Source organism: Eptatretus burgeri, chromosome 15 (genome assembly GCF_056783735.1).
Source record: "Eptatretus burgeri isolate ZD-2024b chromosome 15, Ebu_testis_v1, whole genome shotgun sequence".
NCBI classification, from domain to species: Eukaryota; Metazoa; Chordata; class Myxini; order Myxiniformes; family Myxinidae; genus Eptatretus; species Eptatretus burgeri.
In genome coordinates this window covers 66,680,906-66,706,536 of record NC_140975.1, presented here as the reverse complement: position 1 = coordinate 66,706,536, position 25,631 = coordinate 66,680,906, and the positions used below count along the sequence as shown (strand labels likewise).

Genomic DNA, 25,631 nt, shown 5'->3' with positions numbered 1-25,631 from the left:
CTTCCTGGAATTATTTTCTATTGTCTTCCCTGACCAATCACGGTATCGGTTACAGTTCCTCCCTTTTTGCCTCTCCACCCTTCTCGAGATTAATACAATGCAACTTCCCTCATTCCCAATGCAAACCTTTCTGCCGCCTTTCTGTTTAGCCTATGGCTATAATTCTGGAAAAACTCCCTTTTCCTTTGCCGGTCGTGTGACGGCATGTGCCTCGCTTGCTTGGAGAAAGGCTCACAAATGTGAGCAATGAAGGAGCAATTTTCACCAGAACAATTCCTAAAAGGGAAACTATTCAGAAAAATAAGATTTCAGAAAATTTGGATTCTCAAACATGAGAGAAGTTAATAAAATATATAAAGACAGAGTTGATGGATAGATGTTCAGAATGTAGCTGTACATGCATGGGAACCAGAAGCATCATCTCACATTGCCAAGGGTGTTGCTTGAGTGTTATAAAATAATGTGATTTAACTTTGGCACCATTTTAAAACTGAACACCTTTCTACAGATAGGTGGTGGGCTACTGTTATGCCATTATCCCACAGAATTGCGATTGTGTCGACGACCGTTTGCACATCACCAGGTTTGTTAACTTTTGTTACTCCAAGGCTCATGCTCACCTCTACTCTGTGTTATTTGAAGTCCCACAATTTGCTGAATTCTGTGTTCAGTTGTATCTGGCAGGCTTTTTAAAAATTATCCAACATTTTCTTCGATTTCGACTTCGACTTCTACGTCTGCAGTTGTTATTACGAGCAAATACCCACGCCACGGGCAGAATATTTCCTGCCGATTCTTGTTGACGCCTTTGTCTTGCGTTGTGACTCATGGAATCCAGTCTTTTTGTTGATGTGGTGTTCCACCACCGAAGTTGGACGGAGATTATGTTTTCACCCCTGCCTGTTTTTTGTTTGTCCGTTAGCCCATCTGTCTGTTTGTAGGATAACTCAAAAAGTTGTGGACAGATTCGGACGATACTGGACAGATTTGGATTCGGTGTGAAGCTTGGGTGTGTGACAAGGACGTATTGATTCGTTCTTGGGGAAGATCCGAATCCGGATCTGAGAATTTTAAAAGTGATTCTTCACCATTGAGAGATGGGGCCAAATCGATACACGGTACAGTGAATCATGATGTTTCAAAAAGTTGTGGACGGGTTATGACAAAACTATGTGGATGAGTTGGTTAGGTGACAAGAACAAGCTGATTAGATTTTGGTTCAGTTCCAGCAGTGGGCTACGGATTTAGCTTTTGGGATTCCAGCAGTTCAGTTCCAAAGTTAGAGACTGATTCGGACTAAACTTGGTGGCCAGTTTGGGTGTCTGGCAAGGATGAATTGATTCGATTTTGATTCAGCTCCAGATGCAGATCTGGCCTATCAGTGGGATACAAAACGTAAACTGTTCAGCCTGGTGGAGGTATGCATTCTAACGAGTGCCATTCTGATTTGAATTGCAATTCAATTTTTGCCACAAACAATATATTTTCCCAAAATATATATTTTTTTTCCTCTTTTTTTTTTTTTTTTTTTTTTTGTTTTTTGTTTTTTCCAAGAATTCTGGCCAAAGCATTCAATATTTTCATGATGTGAATATATCCGCCCTCACTAAATCGACTATTTCGTGCAACTTTTATTTTGTAAAATTTTGTCGATTTATGCCCCCTTATCAGACATTTTGAAAATTCATGACCCCCCTCCTCCCCATCCCAAGATGGGTGAAAAAAAACATTATTTTTTTTTTCAAAATGTAATGGAGTCAAACAAAACTTCCACGTGGGTGCCCTCATTAATCCCTGAAAGTTTTACCTTCCTATGTCAAATCATCTCAGAGGAGTTGATAATACATACATACATAATACTGTTGCGGATCCGGGGTGGCGGGATTCTCACCCGACTCTTGACGCCACCCTCACCACCACCGTCTCCGGGGTTTATAATGCCGGCTGGCTCGGCACAGGCCTCGGGTCATGCGTCTTCAATCGCGATTCCAACGTAATCCTGGACCTTACCAGTTGGGGAAATAGAACCCCGGTTACAGACTGGTTTTGTCAGATGCCGAGCGTTTTCTGCCAGTCTGTAACTATTTTGGTTTTATATACCAATCGAACGGATCGTTCCTCATAGCGGAAACTTCATACGAACCAACCAGATTTATTGGGGAACATCGGGGAATACAACACTAGCAAAATATTCACGACAATGTTATTAACAATCTATAACCCATTCTAAACTAGGGAACTACGGGTTTCGAGGGGGTCCCTACCGAGATATGCCTGAAACAACATGCAGACAAGACAGACAGACAGCATGCAGACAAGACTTGGTGATGAGTACTTGATGTTTCATGGACGAGAGGAAAGTGTCAAAAGCACAAATGTCGCTCGTAACAAGCCGATGTCCACGGATTTGAGCCCAAGCGCGAACACGCCGCGTGGCGAGACGGCGCTCGCCTTCCTTTTTCGCACCGCACGCGGTCTCCACGCCATCTGACCCTGCGTAAGGTCGACGGCACAAGACCGCCAGATCGACGATGGGTCCCAGCTGGTTTCTCTCAAGGTCCAGCATACAAGTCCAGGCCTGGCTTGTTCACCAGGCCTCCTTGACGAAGCAGATCGCAGACGGACACAGCCGTCCCCTACACAGGGGATCACGACTCCCACCAGTCGTCTCTCATCCAGCCGATGGCAGACAGACCTCCTGCAGTCCTTTCCCTGCCTCTTCCTTCGGCCCTGGCTCGCTTCTCCAGGCCACAGAAGGCAGACCTGGCGCACCAAGGTGCAGTTTCTCTCCCGGCAGAATCACCACTGTCTCTTCTTCGTTCGCTCGCTTCAAAGCCACTGGCTCCTCCCCTTAGCTCCACCTCCCTGTCCAGGCCACTCCCCCTCAGTCGACTGGGCGGGGCCTATCGTCCGTATGGGGGAAAGAAGAAGAGGGAGCTCTCTGCATACCACCACTGCACAAACAAATAACATGCATCCTACACCTCCCGACACACATGTAACGTCCATTTTACCGAACAGCCTAGCTTAACATGCATTTAATGGGGGGTCTGAGCTAATCCTATATTTAGTAGCCTACTAAGGGCCATTTCCGTAACAATACTTTCCCTCCAAGCTTCCATTATTATGTATATATTTCCCTCCAAGCTTCCATTATTATGTATATATTTCCCTCCAAGCTTCCTTTATTATATATATATATATATATATATATATATATATATATATATATATATATATATATATATATATATATATATATATATATATATATATATATATATATGCATACATATTGGCAAATATAACCCGTCGCCTCGCTGACCCGTGGGGGGGGGTATTAAGGAGGGGGCTCGAGAGAGGAGGGAGGGGTGGGAAAGAGAGGAGAAAGGAGGGAGGAGGGAAGGATGGGAGGAGAGGAGGGGGGAGAGGAGAGAGAGAGAAAGGTGAGGGTGTAGGTGGGGTAAGTAAAGAGAATGATATGTTATGCTTAATGACCAAACAAACATACAAAAACAAACTCATGTCAGAACAGCTGTACACACAACGACAGCAGAGTTTATAAAGTAATCCGCTGGCACATCTACAAAAACTTTGATTTCCCAGTTCCAGAAAATTTGTGGGGACATGAACCAAAAGTAATCACTGAAAACATGGAAGTATCGCTCCCGTACGAGCTAATGATCCCGTAGAGCGTGAACATCGAAAACAAAGTGTTGCAACCAGATAGCATACTTAAGTACAAGAAAGAGAAGAAGGCATTGCTGATTGAGGTGTTGATCCCAGTCATTTTTGGCTAAGTGATGCAGAAATCAAGAAAATGACCAAACACCAAGACCTCAAGAATGAAGTGAAAAGATACTGGAAGCTGAAGAATGCCGAAGTTGTACCAGTGATAGCTGGAGCTACAGGATTGATGGCAAATAACCTCACAGAGATATTAAACATAGGGGCAATACCCCTGGGCACTCACCTGGTAGTGGCTGGCGAAGATAACCAAGCAACCACTGGTAGGCATGGATGATCCACAAAATATATAATGGAGAAAGAAGTAAATACCTTTTGGATGTTTTAAAAAATATATTTTTGTAATGCCATGAACAAACCCTGGTACATCACGGGTGATAAAAGTTGTGGTGAAATTTCATCGAAACTGTGTGTATATGGTTTCAGAAAGGAAAGCAAATACATATTTTGGGGGGCAAGCCCCTGTAGACCCCCTCAGACCCCAATTTTTTTTAATGTTATGAACAATCTTTGGTAGGTCATGGCTGATGAAGGTTGTCGTGAAGTTTCATCGGAATTGTGTGTATCATTTGAGAAGAAAGCAAATGCCGTTTTGGGGAGGTAACCCACTCCCCGTAAACTCCCTTTGTAGACCCCTTCAGACCTCCATTTTTTTATGCCATCATGGGTGATGAAGGTTGTGGTCAAATTTCATTGAAATCGTATGTGTAGTTTCTGAGAAGAAGTTGCAATTATTTGTGGACGGATGACACACCATCCCATAATCTCCCCGGAGCTACATTAGGGCCCTGTCACACCTTGACGTTTTAGCCAGTGTATGGCAACTTATCAAAATGTATGTAAAACGCTGGCGTACGCTGAGCTATTGATGTTTTTTTTCAGTTTTGGGCGTATTCATAATGAGTTGGATGTATGCAAAACGTATTAGTAACGTACACAGAACGTTTCGATAACTTATACCACCGAATGTTTAGCGTGTTGTCAGTGTTCACAACCTATGCCCAACGATAGTCTAACTTATGCATAGCGCGCGGCAGCATATCGCCGACGATCACGTGGCGTAGCCTATTAAAAGGCTGCCGCTCGACGATTCAAATCATAACCGCACTAGACATCGAAGTGTCAACATCACCGTCATGCCGAAGAAAATTTCGAAGAATGCTGCAAAGAAGTCTCCTGGCCGTGGCCGTGGACGCGGACGCAAGGAGGATCCATCATCACCCACACACTCCCCATCACGCTCACCTACTACGACTGACATGGACTTTCTTCTACTACTTCTACTACTACTGACACGCTCACCTACTACTACTACTACTACTACTACTACTACTACTACTACTGATAGGGGCATCAACTCACCATGTAGTCTGAAACACTGATGGGTTCCTCCTGTGTGAACCCCATTTTTATATACCAATTCCCCTAAACGCTGCCAATACGCCATTATACGGTAGCTCTAAGTTAGAAACACGTTCAGTAAGTTCTGTGGTCGTCTAGAAGACGTCAAATATGTCTACATACGTCAATATGCATTTGAGATACGTTGCACATAAGTTCAAAGCACGTTGCTCATAGGTTAGAAACAAGTTTTGGGTACGCTAGACATTACCTCGACGTATTTGGACTTATGAGTAACTTACAAGTAACGTGTGTCAACGATCGCATAACGTGCCTACAACTTATGGCCAGCGTATGCGGAACGTGCGAGTCATACGCCGAGCACGTCGAAAAATTTTGAGCATGCTTGAAATTTGTCGACGAGCTCGGCGTACTACGACGTATGCCAGCGTGCTTCAGCATGCTCTTAATGTATACAAAACTTACCCATAGCGTATTCGCCAAATTTTTCATATGTCGGCATATGCTGGCTAAACCGTCAAGGTGTGACAGGGCCTTCACATGTGAGCTAAAAACCATCCTTGGGAATATTACTACAAACAAACTACAGTTGGAAGCTGTCCGGGGTTCAGTGACGGTCCTGGAGAGAGTCCTCGGCACAAAACTTTGAGAACAGAAAACTTCACAGCTTCGTCCATGAATTTGTGACCCTTCAGCGAAATGAAGGTGGATACTTTGAGCCCACCCTGGGAGGACTCCATTTCACATTCTGAAACACACACACACACATACACACACACACACACACACACACACACACACACACACACACACACACACACACACACACACACACACACACACACACACACACACACACACACACACACACACACACACACACACACACACACGCGCGCGCGCTTCGGGAATTGGCAGGTTGGAGTCGGTGTGATTACCAACTACAATACGTACTATATACAACCCAGAAACTTTGAGTAGGTTTCACCGAAAAACAACATTGCATTTATGTCGATGTTTCAGGAAGATGTTGACAAACATTATTCTTTATAAACAGCTGCGTTTGATGGGTGGAAAAAAAATTGGCTCGTTAATTTAGAAAACACGTTCATATGGTAAATGGCTCAGAAATCGGGCATTATCAAATCTATTTTGCTTTGAAACTCCCAAAGCGAAACCATTTAAACCTTTGTAAAGTAAATCGGAAAACCAAATGCTTTCGAAACAGGCGGGAGGACAAAAGAAAACCGTACAGAACCTCGATAAGATATGGAATGAAACTTTGCCACCACGGCACCCGTTACAGGCATAGCATGTCCACACATCCATGGAGAGTCCTTACAGATCCAAATCTACCCATATGTACCACGTCCGTGTGTGCTGTGTACGTACCTCTACCTTGTAGTAACTGTTGACTGCACATCCCTGACAGGACACGAACTGTACTGTGCAATTTGGCAAGTGGCTTAAGCACTCAAGCACTCCAACGGAATGCCTGGCTTAGCAAGCGATTACCAGTTGCCGTTGATACAACAGTGTACCCGGAAACGCCCGTGCAATATCCAAATTGAAGAAATCAACACTTTTTTCGGAGTTGGAACTGCTGATATTTTCAAATCTGGAGCTTACATCTATTTATCGTTAAGAAATCATTGCAGCCTGTTCCAAATAAAAGCATGGTTGAGCAGGCCAAAAAACGTGGTGGTTTCAGACCTCAGAGAGATTACCCAGGAAATGCCTTAAGACCCCAGACAGCGAGGTGGCCGAAGATTGCCTAATCTTCTTCTTCTTCCTTCGGCTGCTCCCGTTAGGGGTCACCACAGCGGATCATCCGTATGATCCACATAGTGATTTGGCACATGTTTTACGCCGGATGCCCTTCCTGACGCAACCCTGGTCGCCTCTTACGACACAGGGATATGGTACACCTATTTTAACCGGGGTATACACCGGCCCAGTACACTGGTACTCACTTCGCCGACCTCAGAAGGATGACAGGCTGAGTCAACCCCCTGGTGTATTAATTCAGTGACCCAACGGGGCTTGAACTCAGGACCTTTTGGATCCCAAGCCGCTGTCCTAACCACTGCGCCAACACCAGGCTAGAAGATCGCCTAATGAAGGATATGATTAAATACAGCCATTAATTATCTTCAAAAGGAGTGCTTTAATTAACCCAAACAGCCAATTTTCACTCTTGCACTTCCTTGGAGTTGTCTTGGTACGCATGCAAAGTTTTAGGCTGCTAGGTTTTATAGTTTTGGAGTTATTAGTGGGGGGGGGGGGCTATGTAGTTTCGTGTGCAGTTCATGTTAATTTGGGAAACCACTGTGAATGTATTCTTCTTGGTCCCACGAACCAGAAAAATGATGTTGCCATTTTTTTCTGTTGACCTTTAGTGACCTTGCCTCAAGGTCAAAGGTCTAGCGTCATTACAGTGACCATACTTAATTCAAAGTATATCGACCTTGGTGCCAAAATGTGGCAAAATTCACAAGGAATGGTGGATATGACATTTGTTTCGTCATTTGACCATTCATTTTTTGGCAATATGCAAATGAGCTAATTACAGATCAACATATGTATAATTAGCATACATGAACCTCATTAAACATATATCCAGGCTATATATATATATATATATATATATATATATATATATATATATATATATATATATATATATATATATATATATATATATATATATATATATACCGGGTGTAGTGGCGTGCACCTGTAATCCGGCTACTCGGAGGCTTGGGTTGGAGGATCGCTTGATGACGGGGGGTCTGTGCTGGGCCGCGCTATGAGAGGGTGTAGGGCAGCCCGGATTCATGGCGAAACCCAATCCTTATCCCTGTGTCGTAACAGGCAACCAGGGTTGCGTCAGAAAGGGCATCCGGCGTAAAACCTATGCCAAATCATTATGCGGATCATAACGGATGATCCGCTGTGGCGACCCCTAACGGGAGCATCCGAAAGAAGAAGAAGAAGAAATATATATATATATATATATATATATATATATATATATATATATATATATATATATATATATATATATATATATATATATATATATATATATATATATATATATAATAGCCAGCACATCCCGTCTCGAGATAATGTTAATTATTAGTAGTTCATCACAAATTTGTACTCGACTTGGCATTTTGACTTGTAGGAGAAGTACATGATGTTTTGACTAGTGACTAGGACATCTCGGTGAACGCTGGCTGAACGTACTGCTGTGTGAATGCTCCTGGCTGACCCTTGCAGTAGCCAACGGATGAAGGAATATAGGGCTTTGGGCACATGCTTTTCTGCATCATCAATTGTCAACTCTCCATCAAATTCCCATGGTTTCTTGACCTCATCAGCTATAGCTTCTCTTAGAATTGAAGCACTATGAAACAGTTGGTGTATTTTACTATCAGTATTCTTTGCCATTGCATCTTCTATGGCGGCATCACGCACTGCTGTGGTTGAAAACCAGCTCTGACTTCCTGTGGGATTTTGGTCTCTTGAAGTGAACATCGTCTATATGGGAGGATACTTTTTGCTTCACATCACGTATTTGTGGTAGTATGTTCACGCCATGTGTTTCAAGAATGCTGCAGTACGTGCTGTGCAGTTCCGACATGTTGAGCTCCGTACCATCTGTGAGAAGGCTTTTGACCGGGCTAAGAAACTCAATATCTGATGCAATTACACCAACATTTGTGTCTTCTGCTGGCCGTTGCCTGTTCTGGCTGTCTCGTTTTGGTGCTCGCTGAACATGTTTCTCCCAACATGCCAGGTGATACTTCACGTCAATAGCACAAGCATCGTCCTCATTGATAGCAGCACTTGGTTGCACTTTCCATGTCTCATCTGGCACTCTGTTCAACAGCTTTCCGTATTTGCTCCCCTGCATTGAATGAGGAAACCTCATGTAATTCTTGACTGTTATCTTCTAGACAAAAGAAGCACAACTCCTTCTTGTATGTTGGAGTTACAGACCGTGTGAAACGTAGAGTGTCAGTTTGGTTAGAAGCAGCTACTGCTTGTTCGTTTTGATTACTTGCTCCAGAGCAGCTCGGATGACCACGTTTTTTTCTGAAGTTGCAGACTTTCTTGCTGTTGACATGCCTTCTCATAACGCTTTCTAGTGCGTTCAAGGTGACCGGTGTGACACGTCTCACTGTAGCATTTGCGGTGCCATTTTGCTTTGTTGGCTTCCAAGTATGTGTCTGTAGCATTTTCCAATCTGCGGTTAATCTCGGGGAATTCACCATCTCCATACTGCCCACGTTTTGAAACGAAACTCAAAAACCTTGAATATGATTCAGATTCTGGCTCTGTAACAAGTCCATCACTGGCAGTCCTTTGACATATTATGCAGCGTTTGAAATTAGTCTCCTGCCGTGGTCTTTTGGCGTTGGAAGGGACTGTCAGGTCTCTGAAATTCCATCTTCAAGCTGATGTCCAGATGATTCACGTTTCTGTAACAGACAAATATTCAAAACCATTATTGGGGCAAGGGCAAATCGATCATATAACTGAAAGAAGTCAAATAATTAATGTGTACAGGGTTCCCGTGGCCTGGAAAATCCTGGAAAAGTCATGGAATTTCATTTTCAATTTCCAGGCCTGGAAAGTCATGGAAATTGACTGGAAAGTCCCTGAAAAGAACAAACATAATATATGTAATGGGCTTTACGTGTATGGTGAAGACTATATGCAAATTATACATATTTTTTTTTATCTCTAATTAGGTCATTTACATATTCATTTGTATATTGAAAAACATCTGAGAGGTCAAATGACAAAACAAATGGCATATTCAATGTTCCTTGTGAAATTTGGCAGATTTTGGTACCAAGGTCGATATACTTTGAACGAAGTATGGTCACTGTAATGACGCTTGACCTTTGACCTTGAGTCAAGGTCACTAAAGATCAACAGAAAAAATGGCAACATCGTTTTTCCGATTAGTAGAACCCAATAGAATACATTTATGGTGGTTGCGCAAATTTAACATGAACTGCACACAAACTCCAAATCGAGCACATAGCCCCCCCCCACTATATGGAGGAGACACACTGACCCACATACACACACATTGCCTTTTATTAGCATATATATATATATATATATATATATATATATATATATATATATATATATATATATATATATATATATATATATATATATATATATATATATATATATATTACATTACCGTTACTGTTGTACTACCTTTTTTCCTGTTCTGATTTCGTGACAAAAACTTTGTAAAATTGTAACTGCTGGCTAACCTGGCCGCATGCATGTTCTATTTAAATGTCTGACTTGAACTTTGATATGATATTGCAATTTAATTTCGAATTACATTTATTATTTGTCAAACAAAAAATGTTAAATTGCTCTTAAAAAAACGCTCGGTCTTTGGCTAAAATATTACGATATAAAATTAATTCTAAGTACAACTAGCATCCGTTGAAGACAAAGTCTTCGATATCCCCCGCCATAGTAAATGAGGACAAGTAGCAAAAGGCACCAGTTCAATTTATTCTTGATGTGTGTACCAAATTTCATTAAGAAATAGTTAATAGTTTTGCAACTATGCTCTGGAAACAAAGGTTAACCTCAATTATTTCTTAATACCCAACTTGTTTCCATGGAAAGTGACAAATTTTTTTGGGGGGAAATCTCTAAATATCAAAAGGCACCAGTTCACCACTTGCTTGATATGTGTACCAAATTTCGTAAATATATCTTGAGGGGACTTGTAGTTAAGCTCCGGAAACGAAATGTGACGGACGGACAGACAGACGGAACCCATTTCTATATCCCCTGCCAACTTCGTTGGTTGGCGGGGGATAATTAAGACAAGAATGGCACACGGTAGAGCGCATACCTCCGCCAGGCTGAACATTTTACATTTTATATCCCACTGATAGGCCGGATCTGCATCTGGACCTTAACCAAAATCTAATTGGCTTGTTCTTGTCACCTAACCAAGTCATCTACCAAGTTTGTCATAATCTGTTCACAATTTTTTACGATATCGTGCTGTTTTTTGGTTTTGGCCCTATCTCTCAATGGTGAAGAATCGCCTAATAAATTCTAGTCTCCGGAAGCAGATCAGGTCTTCACCAAAATAAAATTAATTAGTCCTTGTCACACCCCCAAACTGTCCACCAAATTTCGTCTGACTCGGTCAATATAATAACGTTTTGAGATATCCTGCTCACAAAATGATAAACAGAGAGGGGTGAAAATGTAACCTCCGTCAATCTTCAGTGGCAGAGGTAACGAGGGAGTTTGTAGAACCCTAACAGTGCTAAGCGGTGCCATATTTGTCTGAATGCTGAATCTCACAGTTTTTGTCCTCAGGGCATGAGATGGAGTAAATATTTTTCTGGCGACGACTAAATGGGGGTTTTTTGAAGGTGCCAAGGAGAGATTTGGGTTCTCCAGTGTCCAAGTATATAATGTGATTGAAATAAAACTAGCATCCATTGAGGACAAAGTCTTCGATATTCCCCGCCATAGTAAATGAGGATTTACAAACTTATATTCCCTAAGCGTGTGCAAGATGTATGTGAAGTTTCCCCTTGATCTGACCAGCCGTTCTGGAGATGTTTGAAGGTTTTAAGGTAAATTCAATATGGCCACCAAACGATGTGACCTATCAATTAGAAATGAACAAACTTTTGAAAGGATGTCTTGGGGAAAGTGTATGTGAAATTTTGCCTTAATCTGTCCAGCCGTTCTGGAGAAGATTTTTAAAATTTATTAATTTTCAATCCAAGATGGCTGACGAACCATGTGACCTATGACATCATAAATTTACATTCTGCCTCCAATCCTCCAATGGAATATGTGTGTGAAGTTTCGTGTTAATCGGATGAGGTGTGTTTTTATATCCAAGATGGCCGCCATACCATGTGACTTGTGACGTCATAATTTTTACTATGTATGCAAACATGATGGAAGATGATATTTGCAAATTTTTGCTTCGTTAGGTTATGTGATTCCAGAGAAAACATTATTTAATATTTTTCTTGAATCCAACATGGCTGCCAAACCATGTGACCTATCAATTAGAAAATATCAAAGGGCACCAGTTCACCACTTGCTTGATATGTGTACCAAATTTCGTAAATATATCTTCAGGGGATTTGTAGTTAAGCTCCGGAAACGAAATGTGACGGACGGATGGAACCCATTTCTATATCCCCCGCCAACTTCGTTGGTTGGCGGGGGATAATAACGGTTTTATAGGCTGTAGAATTTATTTATTTATTTCCTGATGGTTTACCGATCCATGTTCTGTGGTGTTCAAAATTATAAATTCAATTGAAACTAGAAAGCACTCGGTTGAGCGGATACCTCCGCCAGGCTGAAAGGTTTACGTTTCGTATCCCACTGATAGGCCAGATCTGGATCCAGACCGGAACCAAAATATAATTTTGGTTCTGTCACCTACCTAACTCATCCACCAAGTTTCATCATAATCCGTCCCCAACTCTTTGAGATATCATGCTATAATATCATTTTTGGCCCCATCTCAACGGTGCAGAATCAGTTAAAAATGACAAATTTCTCGTATCCGGATCCAAATTCGGATCTTCACCAAAATCAAAATGATTTGTTCTTGTCACACACCCAACCTGTCCACCAGGTTTGTCCAAATCAGTTTTTGAGATATCATGTTATACAGTATATAGTTTTTAGCCCAATCACTAAATGGTGAAGAATTACTTTTAAAAGTTCTACTATTTGGATCGTCACCAAAATGTAATCATATTGTCCTTTTCACACACCCAACCTGTGCAAATTTCATCCGAATCCGTCCACAACTTTTTTGAGATATCCTTTTCACATACAGATATCCTCTTCCTCGTTTTTCCACAGAAAAGGAATCGAGTCCTCAGAACACCTTTCTTATCGGTGGAAAGGAGAGTGGAACTAGAACGGGTGATCTTGCTGGTTGTTGACACTTCGGTTGTTGACAGACTTTTGACAGCACAGAAATATCTCAGGGATTGCGAGTGACAGAATTGTGATTCCGGTCGTTCCATTTTGCTGATATCGTCTGTGGCGCTGGCAAAGGTGTGCCATTTAAGAGCCTTTCGACACCCAGCTACATTCCTGGCTGTTTCCAAGGTTTTCCATTTTTGAAAGATTTGAGCTCGGAGCTCCTTTCTTTCTTTTTACAAATGATGCAATACGGATTGATATACAGCATATCCTGTGAATGAAGCAGGAACAATTACTACTGTGAGAAAGCCGATTGGTCGGGACACAGTCATGATCCTCCCATCATAGCATCATCGTGCAACGTGTATTGTGCATCATGTAGCCCTATAAAAACGACTATCATAAGGACCCGGCGTTGCTCGAGAAAATTCAATACATACCCACTCGAGCCTGAACATGGAAGTGTTATAATACATAAGCCTGTGTAAAGCAATCTCTTCAATAACAAGTGCATGTGTAAACACTGTTATTAAATTTGTAGTATTAACAACAAATCGCGATATACAACCTCAACATACGATCTTCACAAAAAAAACTCGATTGCTCCCAGGAAAAAAAATCCAGGCAGTGTATAAACACAAGACCCAATTGAGGCCTGAATGCCAATTAACTGGTTTTAATATATATTTTTTTTCAATTTTTGTTTTTGAGCCAAACACAGCCCTCGACCTTCCTCTGGATGAAAGAGGAGGCCATGCAAAGTTTGGTTGCACTGGCTCCTGTAGGGTCCGAATACATAATGAAGAAACACACAAACAAATTTTCTTCGTTATATATTAAATAAACGTCCCACAAACTCAGACTGGGAAAACTTGAGAGTGATTTTACCCCTGCCGTCTTTCACATAAATGGCATCTGTCTGGCCCCTTAAATGTGGTTTCGGGTGTTCTTCCCCGACCGCACCTCTGCCGCGCCTCTGCCCCGACAGCAATGTATATGTTAGATATCGTGGGGGTGTTCCCACGCATTCATGAGGTCAAACATTTTGCCGTCTTTCATATGAATAAATTGTCTGGGCCCCCGGTATATGTAATATGTAATACATAATATTGGGTCGCCAAAATAGGTGACACTTATTGTCAGTAATTCTGTCTGTTTGTTTGGATGTTTGTTCGTTTGTCATCAGCATAATTGGTAGTAAACGTGGGCGGATTTTCATCAAACTCAGGTGGTAGGTACATCTTATGACCTAGTGCTTTGGAAATTGTGATGGTTGCTAGGGACGCTTTGGTTCCCCAGCAACAACCGAAAAACCTTCAAAATCGGTACCGTTCACGCAAAATCAATTCCGAAAGCCATTATCCCACGTAGGGTTATGAAATTTGGCATGAATGATCTACAGGTGATGCTCTATCAAATATATTCCGGTTTTTGTGATGTATGGAATACTTTACCCGCAGCGTCCCCTGCAATTAGGGTATGTGCGAAAATTGAAGGCCCCCTCGCGACCAGGTGAGTGCATTAATACGAATGAAACTGCAGGTTTATGGTACTCAATGAGTACTACAACTTTGCCTCAGGACATATTGACCGATTTCGCTTGGGTCAGGGGTCAAAGGTCAATTGGTGCAAAAATCGATAATATGCGAGAGCTGGAGGTGCCTTCGCGCGAAATGCTACTCCTCCTCGGGTTATGGTCGGATGGTCATGAAAATTCACACAAATCGTCTGGAATACATTGTGCACAAACGGTCAAGCCGGATTTTCGATTTTGATCTTTGTTCACCCACAGCACCCCCTCGAACTTTGGGGATTTCCGATTTCAAACTGCATTTTCGGTACTTTTCATTCAAATGGATACCGAGTAGTTATCAGTAGATGGAACTGGATGAGATTTGATATGCATAATCTTAAGGTGATTCCCTATCTGCTCTATGACATCCATTTTGCTCTATATCTTATAGTTTCCATGCTCGGCGACCCATCGCCGCCTACCGGCTTGTATATTATATTAGTTACCTCTGTACTCGAGGAACTGCGTTTATTACCCAAACTTTCTCTTCTTATTTTACATTTTCGATGAGCTTTAAACTGTTTGCGTAAAAATATACGTTATCTGGAAATTATTGTCAGGCACAGAGTCTGTCACATGTCAGCGTTTTGAGAGCCAGGTAGTGGTGCATTATTGTGGACATGAACTTTCCTGGCACGCTGTGTTTCCAAGGTGCACGTGTTTAAATCATTGTGGTTTCTGTACGAGTATGGCAAAACAAAAGCTCCATTCATGCCTTCCTTTCCTCAAACACTTAAACAAAATGTGTTCACGTGCTAAGAATGTGATTCGCATAGAGTATTCTGCCAAGTTGTTTAATTTAAAAGAAACCCTCCGAGAGATTATGTTGATGGTCACGATATATGGTTCAGTATAAAGTATGGGAGGGTCCCATCTTGTATAACACTTTTTGTCAATTTCATGATCCAGAATATGGAACTTATAGCATTCAAATGCTGGATCACAAGCAAAAAATGAATGCTTCGTCTCCACGGATGGGTTGGCATTGTGCATTCACTGTTCTGGTATATCCTCCACTTGTCGCTGTACACCTGGAGGAACTTGAGAAGCCATTGCACATTTGCCTCTTCATGGAATCCGTTAACCTCTTAGCGACTTTAATATGTGAAGTGTTAATTTGCAGTCCCACCTCTCTCTCCTCTCTCTCTCCTCCCTCTCTCTCTCCTCTCTCTCCTCTCTCTCCTCTCTCTCCTCTCTCTCCTCTCTCTCCTCTCTCTCCTCTCTCTCCTCTCTCTCTCTCTCTCTCTCTCCTCTCTCTCTCCTCTCTCTCCTCTTCTCTCTTCTCTCTTCTCTCTTCTCGCTCTCTCTCTCTCTCTCTCTCTCTCTCTCTCTCTCTCTCTCTCTCTCTCTCTCTCTCTCCTCTCTCTCCTCTCTCTCCTCTCTCTCCTCTCTCCTCTCTCCTCTCTCTCCTCTCTCTCCTCTCTCTCCTCTCTCTCTCCTCTCTCTCTCTCTCTCTCTCTCTCTCTCCTCTCTCTCTCCTCTCTCTCTCCTCTCTCTCTCTCTCTCTCTCCTCTCTCTCCTCTCTCTCTCTCTCTCTCTCTCCTCTCTCTCTCTCTCTCTCTCTCTCTCTCTCTCTCTCTCTCTCTCTCTCTCTCTCTCCTCTCTCTCTCTCTCTCTCTCTCTCTCTCTCTCTCTCTCTCTCTCTCTCTCTCTCTCTCTCTCTCTCTCTCCTCTCTCTCCTCTCTCTCCTCTCTCTCCTCTCTCTCTCCTCTCTCTCCTTTCTCTTTTCGCTCTCCTTTCTCTTTTTTTCTCTCTTCTTTCTTCTTTCTCTCTCTCTCTCTCATTTATTGGTAACTAGCAAATATCACCCGTCGCTTCATTGATGGGTATACAGAGGGGGGGGAGTGTGGAGGTGGGGGAGCGAGGAGGGATGGGGAAGGGAGGACAGTGTGAAGTCGTAGGCAGGGAAGGCAGATGTGCGATGGAGCGTTAATTACGATTCATACTGTTTCATAAAAATGATTCTGCATGGAATAACAGTGAAGATGGAAACAAAGTAATGTCTGAAATCCATTTTCTACCGGTCATACTATAAATACCGCCCGGACATGTTCGGAGATAAACACCGCCCAGACACATCCAGAGACTAACGCCGGGCAGAGACAAACACCATCCGCACATTATCACTGCCCAGACATGTAGAAGAAAGGGAGAGAGAGAGGGGAAGGGGGAGGGAGGGGGAGAGTTAACAGAGAAAATGTTCTGCTTTATGAAACACATGCACACGCACATACACCCACACACACATGATATATCTTGGCATCTGGAAGATTGGAGTCAGGGTGATTACAGATGACAGTACATACTGTATACAACCCAAATCTCTTGAGTTGCTTTCACCCTTTTTTGGGGGGCATTTCAATAAAAACAAATTTAAAAAAACAACATTGCATTTATATCAATGTTTCAAGGAAATGCACATCAACATTAATCTTTATAAACAGCTGCTAATTGTCATGGTGGAAAATAAATTTGGCTCGAAAATGTAGAAAACACCTTAATACAGCAAACGGCTTGGAAATTGGATGTTATCAAATATATTTTGCTTTGAAACTCACAAAAAGATATTTATATCCTTTCTAAAGCACACCTGGTTCATATAAAAAATAACCAATTTTTTTAGAAACAGTCACGAGGACAAAGGAAAACGTGATCACTCGTACGCTGCTGAGGTTAAAAGTTAAAACCTCCACCACCCACCATCATCATAAGATACGGGATGAAAGTTTGCCACCACAGTGCCCGTAACAAAGCATGCAGGCATGCACACACACACACCCGTGGAGAGTCCCTTTATGGATTCAAATCTACCGATTTATGTACCATGTTCGTGTGTACTTTTTTTACATATCTCTACTCTAGCTTGGAGCACCTGCCGAATATACATCCTGATTGAGACACGAACTGTACCGCAATCGACTGGAGGGTGCTCGGCAAGTGGCTTAAGCACTCAAGCAAGCACTCCAATGAAATATGCATTATTCAGTGATAGTGCGAATATTGTAGAGAGCTCACCAAGTGGCTTAAGCACTCCAACAAAACGGTTAATAAGGAACGGCTGGCTTGGCAAGCGATAGCAAGTTGATTGTTAATAGCTGTTAATGCATCCGCAAAAAACTAAACATCGCCGATTTCTTCACATTTTCTGATTTCACTCCAGATTTCAAGTTATTTGATCCACATGATACGATCCAAACTCAAATTATCTTTCGATGATGTACTTTAATTTTTCGTGAGAGCAGATCATGGAAAATTGCATCATGTAATACATGAAATCGCTCCAAGCTCCTGATTTTAAAAGTATAGCACTTACAAAAGTGATGTATACAGCGATTCGTAGGTACTGTATATAGAAGTGGCATTCGATGATATAAGTGAGGAAAGTGGGAAAAAAACAAACAAACATTTTGAGCACTTTGTTGCTGATAAACCGTTAATAAACCATATATCCAATGTTTAAAAGTACTTTTTTGTTCTTTATCCACCTCTGCACCATGTAAGTGCTCCATATTCTTACCAAATACCCGTCCTTTCTGCCCAAAGATTGATTGCTATTATAGAACCCCCATGTGGAAACGTGTCGGTGATCTACAATGGACAAAGGCATGCTGGATGTCGCAAAGAAATCCTTTTATTCGCCCTTTTTCCCCAGTTATGAGGTCACAAGTGTCCTTTTTTCCAAACAGACTGAAACTGTGTTGAGTACTTGTGTTGAATGAAGTCGTTTTTGAAACTCCTCTTTCTTTTGTTGAAAACCCGTTCGTACACATTTTTCTTTGCACCTTTTGAAGATAATTAATGGCATTATTTAATTACAACCTTTATCAGGCGCATCCTCGGACACCTCGCTCTCGATGGGGTCTTAAATTCGCCATTTTGTTCGACCTGTTCGACAATGCCTTGAGTTGGAACAAGCTGCAACGGTTTCTTAACGATAGTTTCTTTTTGTGTGTTTTTTTTTTTCTTCACTTTCCTCACTCATATTATCCAATCCCTGTTCATCATAGCTACGAATCGCTGGATACATTGCAATGCTTCTAAACACCCGGAGATGCCAGCGATCGTGGCTTTATTTCATTTCCACACATGCCATAACCTGTAGAATCACTTAAGCTGAGCTGAATTACAAAATTTAAGCTCCATAAATGAACATATATTACATGGGCAAAAGTATGCGGACATGGCCAAAATTCGTGGATTCGGCTATATCAGCCACACCCATTGCTGACAGGTGTATAGAATCAAGCACACAGCCGTGCAATCTCCATAGACAAACATTGGCAGTAAAATGGGCCGTACTGAAGAGCTCAGTGACTTTCAATGTGGCACCGACATAGGATGCCACCTTTCCAACAAGTCAGTTCATCAAATTTCTGCCCTGCTCGAGCTGCCCCAGTCAACTGTTAGTGCTGTTATTGTGAAGTGGAAACATTTAGGAGCAACAACAGCTCAGCTACGAAGTAGTAGGCCACACAAGCGCACAGATCGGGAACACCGAGTGCTGAAGCATGTAGCACGGAAATGTCATCTGCCGTCGGTTGCAACACTCACTACCGAGTTCCAAACTATCTCTGAAAGCAACGTCAGCACAAACACTGTTTGTCGAGAGCTTCATGAAATGAGTTTCCAACGCTTTCTCTATTGGGATGAATCGTGCTTCACCATCTGGCAGTCCGATGGATGAATCTGGGTTTGGTGGATGTCAGGAGAACGCTTCCTGCCTGAATGCATAGTGCCAACTGTAAAGTTTGGGGAGGAGGAATAATGGCCTGGGGCTGTTTTTCATGGTTGGGTCTAGGACCCTTAGTTCCAGTGAAGGGAAATCTTAAAGTTACAGCATACAATGATATTCCAGATGATTCTGTGCTTCCAACTTTGTGGAAACAGTTTGGGGAAGGCCCTTTCCTGTTTCAGCATGACAATGCCCCTGTGCACAAAGCAAGGTTCATACAGAAATGCTTTGCTGAGATCGATGTGGAAGAAATTGACTGGCCTGCACAGAGCCCTGACCTCAACTCCATCGAACACCTTTGGGATGAAGTGGAAAGCCGACTGTGAGCCAAACCTAATCACCCAACATCAGTGCCCGACCTCACGATTGCTCTTGTGGCTGAATGGAAGTAAATCCCCGCAGCAATATTCCAACATCTTGTGGAAAGCTTTCCCAGAAGAGTGGAGGCTGTTAGAGCAGCAAAGGGGGTCCAACTCTATATTAATGCCCATGATTTTGGAATAAGATGTTGGACAAGCAGGTGTCTGCATACTTTTGGCCTGAGTGCAGCAGCAGTTCTGACTGCTAAAGAAATGTTCATTGGTCCAATTCGGACATAGGTTGATATTTTGTGCGTCACAGGAGGTGTTCCATATGACGGATCAGATGCTGTCCATCTGCACGACCACCTGCCTGTATTGTGCCCCGCAGCGTCGTGCAGTGCCAAGCCTGTTGTTCTTTATTCATGGTTGAATGGAAGGAGGGAAGGGATAGATAGATGGAGTGGAATGGAGGGAAGGGATGGATAGATGGAGTGGAATGGAGTGGAGGGAAGAGATGGATAGATGGAGTGGAATGGAGGGAAGGGATGGATAGATGGAGTGGAATGGAGGGAAGGGATGGATAGATGGAGTGGAATGGAGGGAAGGGATGGATAGATGGAGTGGAATGGAGGGAAGGGATGGATAGATGGAGTGGAATGGAGGGAAGGGATGGATAGATGGAGTGGAATGGAGGGAAGGGATGGATAGATGGAGTGGAATGGAGGGAAGGGATGGATGGATAGATGGAGTGGAGGGAAGGGATGGATACATGGAGTGGAGGGAAGGGATGGAGGGAAGGGATGGATAGATAGATAGATGGAGTGGAGAAGAGGGAAGGGATGGATAGATGGAGTGGAGGGAAGGGATGGATAGATGCAGTGGAGGGAAGGGATGGATAGATGGAGTGGAGGGAAGGGATGGATAGATGGAGTGGAGGGAAGGGATGGATAGATGGAGTGGAGGGAAGGGATGGATAGATGGAGTGGAGGGAAGGGATGGATAGATGGAGTGGAGTGGAGGGAAGGGATGGATAGATGGAGTGGAGTGGAGGGAAGGGATGGATAGATGGAGTGGAGTGGAGGGAAGGGATGGATAGATGGAGTGGAGTGGAGGGAAGGGATGGATAGATGGAGTGGAGTGGAGGGAATGGATAGAGTGGAGGGAAGGGATGGATAGATGGATAGATGGAGTGGAGGGAAGGGATGGATAGATGGATGGAGTGGAGGGAAGGGATGGCTAGATAGATGGAGTTGAGGGAAGGTATGGATAGATAGGTGGAGTGGAGTGAAGGGATGGATAGATGGATGGAGTGGAGGGAAGGGATGGGAAGATAGATAGATAGATAGACAGATGGAGTTGAGGGAAGGGAAAGATGGATAGATAAATGGAGTTGAGGGAAGGGATAGATAGGTGGAGTCGAGGGAAGGAAGGGAAGGGGGGGGGGCGATTGTGGAGTGAAGCACGGAAAGATCAGAGGGTGCAAGACCAGAAAGGAGGCGGTGGAAGACAGAGAGTGCCAACATGTCTGCAATGGCGAAGTGATAGGCTCATCAACTCAGCTTTATCACGGGAGATTCCAATCATCTTGAAGGCCTTGGTTTCCACGATGTGAAGCTGAACAAGATATGAGGCAGGTGCCAGCCCAGAGTGGAGAGTAGTACTCCATCAAGCTGCGGATGAAGGCCTTGGCGGTGGATCGGAGTTCGTGGGTGCCAAGTTAGTAGGTGCAGCCTGCCAGCCTGTCTGAAGGATGAGGGTTGTCATGGCAGAGGGTGGAGTCGTCAGCAAATGCATAGAGGATTTTCCAGAGGATCAGTCAGATAGTTGATGGAGATTTTGAAAAGGATGGGGCTGAGAACACTGCCTTGGGGCACTCCAACCTTGACAGGGAAGGGAGAAGAAAGCATTCTGTTGTGAGCCACACGTTAGCTACTAGAGTAGAGGGAGTCAGCAAGCCACATGTGGAGTTGGCTTTGGATGCCATCGTTAGAGTATGGAGAGCTGTTAGACTGTGCCAAAATATGCCAGACTGTATCGAAAGCACGAGCTATGTCCAGAGAGATGGCCCCTATGTCTGATATTAAGGGCCTCCATGCATTGTTGGGTGAGTATAAGCAGCATGTCCAAGGTGGAATAACCTGGTCTGAATGCAAATTCTACAAGCTTGCTTCTGGTTTATGCTTGAAGACAATATTTTGTTTCCAGACGTAGTTATAATTTAACGCCCTCTCCATTTATTTCCTTCACCTTTGAGACACCATCTTGTGATTATACAACATAACTCCCTCCTGATTATTTTCACATTCAATTGAGTTGTGCGTGAACCCATTGAGAAGAGTTTTCTCACTGTTAATCTACCTGAGGTGTGAGCTCAATTTGAACCATGTTTATCTTTTGATGCTTATCTTTTGTAAAACTGATTTTGATCTTTGTTTCTTGACCCGTTACATTGCTCTATACCTTTAACACTGAATAACCTTGATCGAGTTGAAACTCGTTTGCGAAGTTGGGGCCCAAAGTCAGGAGAGTCATTAATTGATTATTTTCATCACTTGAATACACAACAGCTGGCCTTTCTTGCAAATGGATCACACAACAAGAGCTCCTCTTTTGCACTGTCGGAGTTGCTCTGTTCCTACTGCAGTTGTCACAAGGAACATAACTCTCACCTCAACCCTTACGATGGTGTGTCTACAGGCGCTCGCTGCTCATGTTGTGTGTGTACAACTTGTTTACAGGTAAAGAGTGTAGCCTAATGAAGTGAAGAAGAAAAAAGTAATTACAGGAGGGGGAGGATGTAATTGTATTAATAGAGAAGTAGCAAAAGCCTGAAAGAAACGAGTTTGAAGAATGGTGAAAGCATGTCGATATAATTAATACCTGATAAAAGGAACAGGGTGCTGAGGGTAGAAAAGCGAATGATGAACGATAGGAAGGATTTAGTGTGTAGTCGAGTGTTTGAAAGGAGAGGATGGAAAGCTTGTAGTTAGGAAATGGGAAATTGAAAACGACGAGACAAGCCATTTTCAGAAGTTGCTGATTGGTGAAAACGAGTGCGATTGAATTGTTGCTTTTCAGCAACATGTGTCTGTAAAAGGAGTTCACGAACGAGGAAATTGCATTGGCCAACACGAAGATTGAGAAAAGCAAATGACCCGGTCCCACTGGAATGATTGCTTTAGTGATTGAATCCCATCAGATGAACCGGGAATAAAACGGATGATGACCATTGTTGATAGAATGATCTGGAATTGTGGCTGTGTGTCCAGATGATTGTTTCGATAGCATTATTGTTCACGATCAATAAGATGAAGGCCCGCAGGTCGATCAAATTGATGGAGCGAGACTTCAACATATTTACAATGTGATTGAGGGAAGTTATTGGTGCAGATGAAAACCAGTTTGGATTGATGAATGGGCGATGTACAGCTGATGCAGTCTTAATTGTCTTCTTTGTCAATTCATTGACAGATCCAAGAGAAATATTTGGCAAAAAAAAAAGTAAGAGGGGAGTTGTACCATGTATTTGGAAATCTTATGAAAGCATTATGATGGAATACCGAGAAACATTGTTGAATTGAATGGGCACTTGAAGCAGGGAGTGACAGAAGAACGAGTAAAAGTATCTATATATTAATACTGAAGGACCAATTTTGTGCTCCTTGCGGTCGTGTCACATTTTTCTCGGTACTGTGACCTGGACTGAAAGAAACTTCGTACCTGTAAGAGTGCATCGCACATAGTGGCAATAGTCAACCTTCAACTCTGAGGAAGAATAAGCACTTTTCGTTGAGACGTGGGCGAGGAGTGAAGAGGTGGGGTGGGGGATGAAGAGACGGGCGCAGGGAGTGAAGAGGCGGGGGGAAAGGTAAGCAAATTTTTGGGCGGGGTAAGCAAATTGAAAGCGGGAGACGGGGGGAAATGGGGCGGGGGGTGAGTGGGCGGGGGCTGGGGTGAATTAGGCGGGGTTGGGTGTGAGGGGGTGGAAGTGGGGGCAAGTGGGTCGGGGAATCAAGAGACGGGGGCGGGGAGTGAAGAGGCGGGGTGGGGGATGAAGAGACGGGAGCAAGGAGTGAAGAGGCAGTGGGCAAGGTAAGCAAATTTTTGGGCGGGGGTAAGCAAATTAATAGGGGGAGAAATGGGGCGGGGGATGAGTGGGCAGGGGCTGGGGTGAATTTGGTGGGGTTGAGTGTGAGGGGGTGGACAGGGGGCGGGGGCAAGTGGGGTGGGGAACCAAGAGACGGGGGGGGCGGGGAGTGAAGAAGCGGGGCGGGGGCCGGGGTAATTAAATTTTTGGGCAGGGGTAAGCAAAGGGCGGAGGAGCTCCTTGTTAGCCAACGGCCATCCGTATCTAGTGCCCAACTGTGTCTGCGGACGTCCTCCTGCAGTTGGGTTACTTCTTATTAGGAGGTTGGTGGCAGGATTTGCACTCCGGCCACCGTAAAACCCCTCATTCCGCAAAACGCAAAAAAATCTGAAAACCCACTCCGTGGGAGTACCTTCTGTGCAGCTTCCCTTCGCAGGGCAGCTCACCGGATGACGGGATTGGGGCAAAGCCTTCGGGACCCCCAATCTTTGATAAGAGGGAAACCACGGGGTAACATCCCTGGGTCAGATTGTGGGAGAGTGTGTCGGAGTGGTGCTGAGGTGTCGTCCACCAGACGGCGGTCTCCTTGGGTTAACCTGAGGCGGTCCCTTCGGGTGGGTGCCTGGAATGTCCTATCCCTAAGAGAGGATGATCACCTGTCTCTGTTATCATCTGAGCTCAAGCGTTTGGACATCGGGATTGCAGCTCTCTGAGGTTCGGAGACCGGATTGCGGCGAGATAATGGTGGGTGGTTACACCTACTATTGGTCTGGTCGCTCTGATGGTTACCATACCCAAGGAGTTGCTGTAGCTGTGTCCAATAAGCTGACCCCAATGATAATTGAGGTAACACCGGTCAACGAGCGTATTATGAGATTAAGGATTCGTCACTCCTTAGGTGTCATTTCCCTGGTCTCTGTTTATGCTCCGACTGAGGCGAGTGATCTCACCGTGAAGGATGCATTCTACGCCACACTCGAGTCTGTGGTTGATCAGTGCCCCAGACGAGATACACTTCTAGTCTTGGGGGATTTCAATGCATCGACTGGAACTGATAGGGATGGTTATGAGGTGTGAGTTGGTCCCCATGGGTCAGGAACTATGAACCAGAATAGCACTAAGTTCCTTGACTTTGCAAGAAGTCATGGACTTAGGGTGGCTGGTTCATTGTTTCAGCGCCCACAAGCTCATCGCTGGACTTGGTATTCCAACGCTGGCGGTGTGGCAAAGGAGATTGACCATGTCCTCATTGACGGTCGTTGGAGGATGATCCAGAACTGCAGGGTCTACCGGAGTGCTCAGTTCCTCAATACTGACCACAGGCTTGTTGTAGCAACTCTAAAGCTGCACCTTAAATCCTGGAGAATGGTACCATCCCAGCCGAGGCTGGATGTTGCCAAGCTCAGGGATGAGAGAGTAGCTGAGGAGTTTGCGAACAGGCTGAGTGGACACTTGGGGGGTCTGGGTGCTTTGGGGGGTCCTGAAGAGTTGTGGAGCGCCTTCAGGACCACCGTCCTTGATCTTGCCGGTGGATGTCTTGGAACTCACCGCAGGGCAAAGAAGAATTTTGTCTCTCAAGGGACACTGGATACCATTGATCAGAGTCGCAGGGCCAGGCTGAATGGCAGAGCTGAGCTGTTCAGGGAGCTGAGGCGTAAAACTGTACGTGCACTGAGGGTGGACAAGGAGGCCTATGTGCGAGGAATCTGTGAGGGGGTAGAGCATCACCTGTGGACAGGTGATTCTCGTCCCGCTTACAGGGGAATTCGCGCATTACGTTCATCCAAGCCCATCCCTCGGAGCACTGCAGTTCGAGCAGAGAGTGGTAGGCTCTTGACAGAGGAGTCT

The 25,631-nt window shown here is 43.9% G+C and overlaps 1 protein-coding gene and 1 pseudogene across 1 annotated transcript in view; one reads left to right on the top strand and one right to left on the bottom strand.

Annotated features, from left to right (window-relative positions):
* LOC147012386 (serine/threonine-protein phosphatase 2A 56 kDa regulatory subunit alpha isoform-like) overlaps positions 1-25,631 on the top strand; it is a 100,994-nt gene that overhangs the window by 9,278 nt on the left and 66,085 nt on the right. The window lies entirely within an intron of this gene.
* Positions 8,233-15,715, bottom strand: LOC147012387 (uncharacterized; annotated as a pseudogene).